Source organism: Ochotona princeps, chromosome 11 (genome assembly GCF_030435755.1).
Source record: "Ochotona princeps isolate mOchPri1 chromosome 11, mOchPri1.hap1, whole genome shotgun sequence".
Classification (NCBI taxonomy): domain Eukaryota; kingdom Metazoa; phylum Chordata; class Mammalia; order Lagomorpha; family Ochotonidae; genus Ochotona; species Ochotona princeps.
The window spans coordinates 70,554,723-70,563,349 of NC_080842.1; the positions used below are offsets into that span (position 1 = coordinate 70,554,723).

An 8,627-nucleotide genomic window follows, 5' to 3' on the forward strand; every position below is an offset into this window, starting at 1 on the left:
AGGACTTTAGCCACTAGGCTATTGTGCCAGGTGCAGCGCATTCTTTTTTTTATTTTATCAGATTTTTAAAGATTTACTTATCTGAAAAAAAAACAGAGCAACAGAGCAAATCTTTTTTTTAAGATTTATTTTTATTTGAGAGGCAAATTTACAACGAAGGAGAAATGGAAAACTTCCATCTTCTGGTTTATGTCCTAAATGGCCGCAATAGCCAGAGCTGAATTAATCCAACGCTGGGAGCCAGGAGCTTCCTCTGGGTCTCCCACATGGGTGCAGGGGCCCAAGGACTTAAGATTCCTCTGCTGCTTTCCCAGCCATCGGCACGAAGCTGGATCAGAAGTAAAACATCTGGGACTCAAGGAGTGCTGGCACCGCACATGGAGGTTTAGCCCGATGAGCTGCGTCACCAGCCCTATGGGCTGAACGGCAGGCCCTGCACCACGTGTCTCCCCTTCCACTCATTGCTTTTCCAGGGCATGAGCAGGCAGCTGGATGGGAGATGGAGCAGCCATCTCAAACTGCTGGCACTGCAGGCAAAGGATTAGCCAGATGAGCCACCGTGCTGGCCCTGTCCAGCAACACGCTGGGCTCAGCCCTGTTCTGTCACTTGTCCACTTAGTGGAAACCAGGCCTGCGGCTTTCCTTCCTGAGCAGAGGCTCCCAAAGGGGTGTTTGCTGCCATGCAGCATACGGAAGTCGATCACTGTGAGGCATGGGGTGGTCCTGGGCAGAAGTCTGGGACGGTGAGACCACCACCACGCAGGCTGGCTGGGTTCCAGGAGCCAGGCTACGCTTAGGGTCCCTCCTGGGGGGGAGCTGGCACCCGAGTCCAGCACCTAGAATGCATCTCCCTTCCTCCAAGTCCCCATGTGGATACAGGGACCCATGGGCTTGAGACAGCTTCCACTGCTTTCTCAGGCCATTATCAGGGAGCTGGATAAGAAGTAGAGCAGGAGGGACATGAACCAGTGCCCATATGGGATGCTGGTGCCACAGCTAGAAGCTTAGCCTACACTGCCAAGGTGCCAGACCCTTTAATAACCATTAACAAGGTTGAACCAAGGTCCATTGGCTTTCACGGTCATTGAGCCAGGTAGGAGGCTGCCTGGGGACTTGACACCTGAACTGCCCTCACCTAGCCCAAACCAGCACCGTGGGCGGAGCGTGTCAGGAAGGGGCACCGCCGGGAAGGAAACCGACTTCCTCCTGGCCTGTAGTATTTCACAGTTTGCAAAATGCACATGCTCACATGTAGTTTGTCCGGGCAGCCATCCTGCAGGGGCCGGGCCAGGGACCCACCGGCCTCTGACTCCTGGGTCAGCCAGCAGCGCTCCCAGCCCACAGTCCCTCTGGCTGGCTCTACAGTGTCCCCGCGACCATCAGTCCCATTGTACAGAGAACAACCTTGCAGAGGCTGCGGTGGGGGAGGGGTTCACCTGACCCCAGAGGTGTTTGTGGTGGTGGCGGCTCTCACTCTCACACCCATGGTGCCAGCATGAGCAGTGTTAAAGGCCCCGTGTTCGTGCAGCTAGGCTGGAACCTGGCTGCACAGCTCCCTCCAGCCAGATGGCAGGGAAGCAGCCCACGTCTGCATCTTCGATGCACCTGCCTCTGAAGGTTTCCTCCTGGTGTGGCTTTTTGTCCTCATGAGAGTCAAATTCTACCCTCAAACCCTCTGGACTCACCTCTGGATGGCAGGTGGGGACACCACTGACCTGGGTCCTGGCTGCACAGTGTTCAAACCTGGACCAAAGAGGCTTCCTGCCCTGCCACCCATGCGGGCCACACTCAGCTTCCTTATGTCGTGAGGTTCCATAAACAAAAGGCTGAGCGCAGGGTCTGGCGTCCAGGCTGGCAAGCTCATCTCCAAGGTCAGGCCGGGGACAGGAGCAGGGGAGACCTGTCACTCTCTGGGGGGTCTCTATTACCTCCAGACCATCTAGGGGTCCTGGCCAAGAGGTGATGCCCAGCTGGGAAGGAAACCCCTGGAGACAGAGCATTTCTGAGTGTACTTGGAAGCAGCAGATCCACAAGACAATAAAATCAACCAGGTGGAAAGAGTTAGAGATCTCGTCTCCCTCCGCGGGCGGCGGGCAGGTGGTTGGACCCAGCCTCGCGCTGCTCCCCCATGGCATCACCCATCACAACGGGGTCATCGATGGAGGTGTGAAAGCAACCTTTGCAATCTCGGCTGTCCCTCCCCTGCTCTCCACTAGGCTCCTCCCCCACCACCCATGCCCCATACATGCAACCACTGGCCCACACGCCACGCACTGGCTACGTGGTCTGGGAGCATCCGGCTCTCAGGGTTCCGTATATTTGGAGTTGGGTGGTGATCACAGCTCACAGTCTGGAGTATTCTCATCCACCAAAAGAAAAAGCCCCCATCCCTCAGTATCCTCAGTGTCTATCTCCATGGGTTTCCCATTGTGGACAGTTCCTGTGGATGGAACCACTCAACATGTGTTTCCTGCATCTTTCTTTCTTTCTCTCTCTCTCTCTCTCTCTCTCTCTCTCTCTCTCTCTCTCTCTCTCTTTCTCTCTCTCTCTCTGTGTGTGTGTGTGTGTGACATTTTTATTTATTTGCTTGAAAGGCAGAGTGCCCAGCCTGGCACAATAGCCCAGTGACTAAATCCTCACTTGTACGCACCAGAATCCCATATCGGTGCCGATTCAAGTCCTGGCAGCTCCACTTCCCATCCAGCTCCCTGCTTGTGGCCTGAGAAAGCAGCAGAGGATGGCCTAAGGCCTTGGACTTCTGCACCCATGAGGGAGATCTGGAAGAGGCTCCTGGCTCCCGGCTTTGGATCGGATCAGCTTCAGCTGTTGAGGCCATTTGGGGAGTGAACCTGCAGATGGGAGATGCTTCTCTCTGTCTCTACTTCTCTCTGAAATCTACCTTTCCAATAAAAATAAATAAATCTTAAAAGAAAGGCAGAGTAACAGAGAGACAGAGAGAGAGACAGAGAGAGAGAGAGTGTGTGTTCATCTTCTGCTCAATTTTCAAATGGCTGCAGTAGTCAGGGCTGGCCAGGCTGAAGCCAGGGGCCAGCAACTCAATCTGGGGCCCCACTGGGCCATCCTCTGCTGCTTTCCAGGCATGTTAGCAGGAAACTGGATCTGAAGTGGAGTACCAGGACTTGAGCTAGTGTTCTGACATGGAAAGCTGTTTAACTTGCTGTGCTGCCACGCCAGCCCCAGCTCCTGTCTCCTAAGAGGTGGTTTTCCAGGGAGGCGGCAGCTGGCCGGCCTCCCTTCCGTTCACGGCTGAGCAGTGTCCCCTGTACAGACGAGCCACTTGCACATCCCCTCCTAACAAACCAACCCTGCGATTCTCCCACTCTCTGGACTGATGCTGCGGTGAAAATTTATGCACACAGTTTGGTAAGGGCTTGTTTTGTTGAGGAGAGGCTCACTCCTCAAATTGCCATAACAGCTGGGGTTGGGCAAGGTTGCAGGACTATAATCTATAGCTCTCAGGTGGGTTCGGGGATGACAGCCGGAGCCCGCACCGGCGGCCTGCCCAGGTGCGCAGCTGCAGGAGGCTGGGCTCAGGGCGAGCTTGGCCCGACTCCCAGCCCTGGAATACACTCTCATCCTTTTGTAGCAACACCTGACAGGAGTGTGGCTACTGTGTCAACTGCTCCTTCTGCCTTTTGAAATCACCTCCATACTGTTTCCCACAGTGGTGGCCCCATTTTACATTCCATCAGCAACAGGTAAGCGGTCCAATTTCCTCTTTCTGCCAGGGCCGGGATCCCATAAGGGCGCCAGTTTGTGTCCCGGCTGCTCCACTTTCCATCCAGCTCCCTGCTTGTGGCCTGGGAAAGCAGAGAGGACGGCCCAAAGCCTTGGGACCCTGCACCCATGTGGGAGACCCAGAGGAAGTTCCTGGCTCAGCTCTGGCTGTTGTAACCATCTGGGCTGCGAACCAGTAGAAGGAAGATCTCTGTCTCTGTATATCTACCTTTCAAATAAAATATATGTAAATCTTTCTTTTAAATTCTGTATCTATATTATGTATTTTAAAGTCAGAGAAAGAGAGAGACTTTTCCATTCACTGGTTCACTGCACAAATGCACAACAAAGTCAGGACTGAGTCGGGTCAAAACCAGGACCCAGGAACTCGGCGCAGGTGCCGCTAGGGGTGGCAGGGACCCGTGACCTGAGACAGTGTCTTACCTGCTGTGCCCAGCACCCGCCCCTCAGCACATGTTTCTGGTCACAGAGCTAATCTTAGGATCCAGTTCTCCCTGCCCCTCCCCAGGCCCTGTGTCTGGCGCCTGCCCCAGGTCTCCACAAGGCCTCTAATCTCCTGAATCACTTGGCACATGTGCCAGTATGACTGAGTAGCCTAAGGAACCTGCTCATTGCCCTTGTGTGTTCCTCAGTTTCCCCACTTGTAAATGAGTATTGCACCAGACTAGGGTCTCCCACGCAGGTGCCCTCGGGGGTCAGGCTGACTATGCAGGGACTTCTCCAAGGCAGGGGTGGAGGGTCACTGATGGGGGCAGCCCTAAGCCACGGCCTTTGCCTGTAGGGAAACATTTCTGTTGTCAGACCTCTATTCTCTCAGAACCAAGCCGGCAGCCTGGCTATTTTGTGAAGTCCCCCGCTTCTCAGTCACTGCCAGTAAAGGCAGCAGGCACGACCTTGACCGCAGGACTCCGGCCTGCAAAGTTGGAGCTGAGGCCCAACACTTGCATGTGCCTCCAAGTCGCCTACAGGACATGCCAAAGCGGGAGCCTCCCAGCCAGCCTCATGGGGCAGCTGGCTGAGCGGCTGTCTGCAATTCAGGCATGCCATGTCAGAGTGCCCAGTCCAGTCCCAGCTGTTCCACTCCAGCCCCAGCTGTGGTGGCCATCTGGGGAGCGCCCGGTGAGGGCTCTAGACCCCCCGACCCACCACACACACACCGGGCCCAGCTCCTTCCTGACGTTGCCTGAGATCTACAAGAGGGGGTCACAGGACAAGGTGCCCTGTGGTGAGGCATGACGCTGGCTCAGCTTGGTCACAGCAGGGCAGCCTGGGGCACAGTTGTTCCCCCAGGGACCCCGGATACACAGAAGGTGGCATGGATGGTGTACACTCTCTGTGGGCTTTAACAATTCCAGTAATTAGTTCCAGTATGTGGTGGTCAGGTTGTCATTTAGGCTGTGGCCGTTCTGTGGTTCTTTTAGTAGCCCAGTGCTTTTAGTACCGGCTAAGTCATTTCATGGAGTTACTGCTCCAAGCTGGGAGGCTGGAAGGCTGGAAGGCTGGGAGGCTGGAAGGCTGGGAGGCTGGGAGGCTGGGAGGCTGGAAGGCTGGGAGGCTGGGAGGCTGGGAGGCTGGGAGGCTGGGAGGCTGGAAGGCTGGGAGGCTGGAAGGCTGGGAGGCTGGGAGGCTGGAAGGCTGGGAGGCTGGGAGGCTGGAAGGCTGGGAGGCTGGAAGGCTGGAAGGCTGGAAGGCTGGAAGGCTGGGAGGCTGGAAGGCTGGAAGGCTGGGAGGCTGGGAGGCTGGAAGGCTGGAAGGCTGGAAGGCTGGGAGGCTGGAAGGCTGGGAGGCTGGAAGGCTGGAAGGCTGGGAGGCTGGAAGGCTGGGAGGCTGAGAAGCCCGTCCCTGGCCAGGGGCTTTCTGAGACAGCTGGGGGAGCCCTGAATGTGATGATTCTGCTCTTGTTCTGTATTCCCCAGCATGCCCCTGGCAATTCTGGCTCTGGAATTCTTTTTTTTCCTCCTATTTTCAAAAATATTTTATTGGAGAGTCAGATTTACAGAGAGAAGGAGAGACAGAGAGAAAGATCTGTCTGATGGTCCACAGTCCAAGTGCTGGAGTTGAGCCACTCCAAAGCCAGGAGCCAGGAGTCTCTTTTGGGTCTCCCACATGGGTGCAGGTCCCAAGGCCGTGGGACATCTCCTACTGCTTTCCCAGGCCACAAGCAGGGAGCTGGATGGGAAGTGGGGCTGCCGGGATTAGAATCGGTGCCCATATGGGATCCTGGCACGTTCAAGGCAAGGACTTTAGCCACCAGGCCACTGTGCCGGGCCCTCTGCAGGGCTTATTTTCCAGAAGGGGAAACTGAGGCAGGGGACAGGTTCTGCCACATGGTGTGAGGGACTCCCCAGTCAGGGAGGAACGAGTGACAACCAGGGGCTCAGGGAGAGAGATACACAACCTCACGATCATCCCTCTCTGCCTTCTGGGGCCTCAGTGGGACTCAGGCCCACAGGGGATGGAGCAAGGCCCTGGGCTCAGCCAGCCTGAGTGGGGAGCACGGGCTAGGAGACTGCACCTCAACCAAGTTCTACTGCCAACAGATCTTGCCAGCATGGTGTTTGACAACCCGGGAAACCTCCAAAGTTCAGGGAAAATAGGATAGAGAGAGAGGTTTGCGTTGGTGCAAAATTCCCCCCAACATCATCCAGGGGCCAGCGTGTGGTGTAAGATGCTGCCCACAACACCTGCATCCGTACTGGGGCATCGGCTCCAGGCCTGGCCACTCTGTTTCCCTTCCAGCTCCCTGCTGACGCCCCTGGGAAGGCAGCAGATGACGGCTCAAGTGCTTGGGCCCCTTCACCCGCGTGGTGGCCCAGGAGAGTTCCAGGCTCCTAGCTTCTGCCAGCCCGCCTGACAAACATCTTCTTATGTGCCTGTCTCTATGGAGAACCCCGTCCAGTTCCAACTGTGACCTCAGTAGCACCGTCCAGTGGGGCGACAGCACAGGCCAGAAGCCCCAGGGCCCAGGGACTCCATCCTGAGGGGAGTGGCTGCTGACTACAACCCCTGCTGTCTCACTGACCCAGGAAGAACATAGAGGCATGGAGCCAAGGGGCCCCTCAGCCCTGGACAAGCCCTGGACCCCAGAAGAGCTTGGGTGCCATCTGCACCTCCTTAGGGTAAGACAGCGAGGGTTCTTAAGAGACACACCCCCTCCATGGCAAGGTGAGGGCTTCTGCGTTCTCTCCATCTTCCTACTGAGGGAGGACCGTCCTCTCCCACCTGGAGAGGAGCAGTAGATCAGCATTTGCCATGTCCTGGGAGGAGGGGTGAGTGGGGAGTGACCCTCAGTGGGCAACAGGTCTATATGGGGTGATGAGAATATTCTGGAATCCATAGTGCCAGGAACTTGGGCCTGGGACCTGCTATGCAGAGGCTCGCAGAACCAGGGACCTTGCATCTCCTCGGTCACCCTGAGCCCTGACCACAGCAAGGGCTGGTACCTTGCTGGGCTCCAGATCAGTCTACTGAAAGGCCACAGAATCCGAGGTTCTAGATCTGCAACAGACAGGGATTCTCACAGCACCACCATGGTTAGTATCATCTCCACTGTATAGCTGGGCAAACTGGGGCGCAGAGACATTGAGCAGCTTGCCCAAAGCCTCATAACTGGGCAGGGGGAGAGACAGAATTTGCAGCTAAGCCACACTGCCTCTAGCCCTGAGTGAGAGGGGTGACGATCCCAGCTTCACTCACACCTGATTGCCCCATGGCCTCCATCATCGCCTGGGCTGACCCTAGTCCTGCGGCCACATCTTTCACCAAGCACACCCCTGCCAGCGCCATCTGCAATGACCCCCAGGGGCTCAGGGTCCATACCCCACTCTGCCCCCTGACGCTCCCAGGGAACTGTGGGAGGAAGTGGAGGAGGATTGTGGGAGGTCCTAAATCCGTGGATGAGAGTCTGTGAGAGCTGCCCAGGGAAGGCAGGGACCGGCAGCGAGGCTAGGCAAGGTGCTCCGGGATCCCAGAAGCTGAGCAGGAGGGGCAGCTCCCCACCTGGTGGGTTCCACGGCTGTGAGTGACCAGATGTCTGGTCTTCAGCTTCCTCCTTCCAGCCACAGGAAGCCAGTGCCCAGCCTGTTCATTACCTAGGATCCCTGCCCCTTTGCACAGGCTGCTGGTCTACCTCTGCCTGGCACCGAGACCTCCTGAGGGAACTCGGAATTTATCCACAGTCTCCTAGCACTGGGGGGAGGGGCAGGTGTTCCGTGCCTCCCACAGGGCCCAGAAGCGATCTGAGGCAGGAAACCAGGGAACCCAGCAGCAGCGTCCTAGCAACCAGTACCTGCTAAAGCCCAGGACCACACACAAAGGCAGCAACAATGTGCATCACTGTCACGCAGATAAGCTGTCAGGGATCTTCTGACCTCCTCAGCTGACCTCGCCGGGCGCGCCTGAGTGTGCACATGGCTGCTGGGTTCTAGGTCAGGCGGGGTTCTGCGATTGGGAGAGCCCTCCGTTCCTCACTCCTATAGGGCTTCTCCTAACCCAGGCTGAGGCAGGGACCACCACGGCAGGCGGATTTCCAAGTCAGGTGTGCCCTTGCCATCTTCTGAGGGCTGTGGACCCCATCCCCCCTGGGCAGCCAGGGTCCTCCGCCCCGCCTCTGCGGGAGACCTGGGGCGACCTAAGACGAGGGAGCCCAGGAGCTCCCCGGTGAGAGGGGCAGGCTCTGAGGACCAGAGAGGCTCCCACACTGGGCCTGGGCCCGGCTTCGTTCCAATCGGCGGAAGGACGGCTGATTCGGGTCCTGCACCCCAGGTTCTTTTCTTCATTCCCTGTGATCCTCTCCTCCATCTCCCGGAACTGCCCCCACCCCCGGAAAGCACAGGCTCCGATTCTGCCCCTCCCACCCCCATTCACTG

At 57.2% G+C, this 8,627-nt stretch overlaps 1 protein-coding gene across 1 annotated transcript in view; it reads right to left on the reverse strand.

Moving 5' to 3' along the window:
- The window catches only part of TMEM128 (transmembrane protein 128), a 226,321-nt gene that overhangs the window by 62,590 nt on the left and 155,104 nt on the right, over positions 1 to 8,627 (reverse strand). The window lies entirely within an intron of this gene.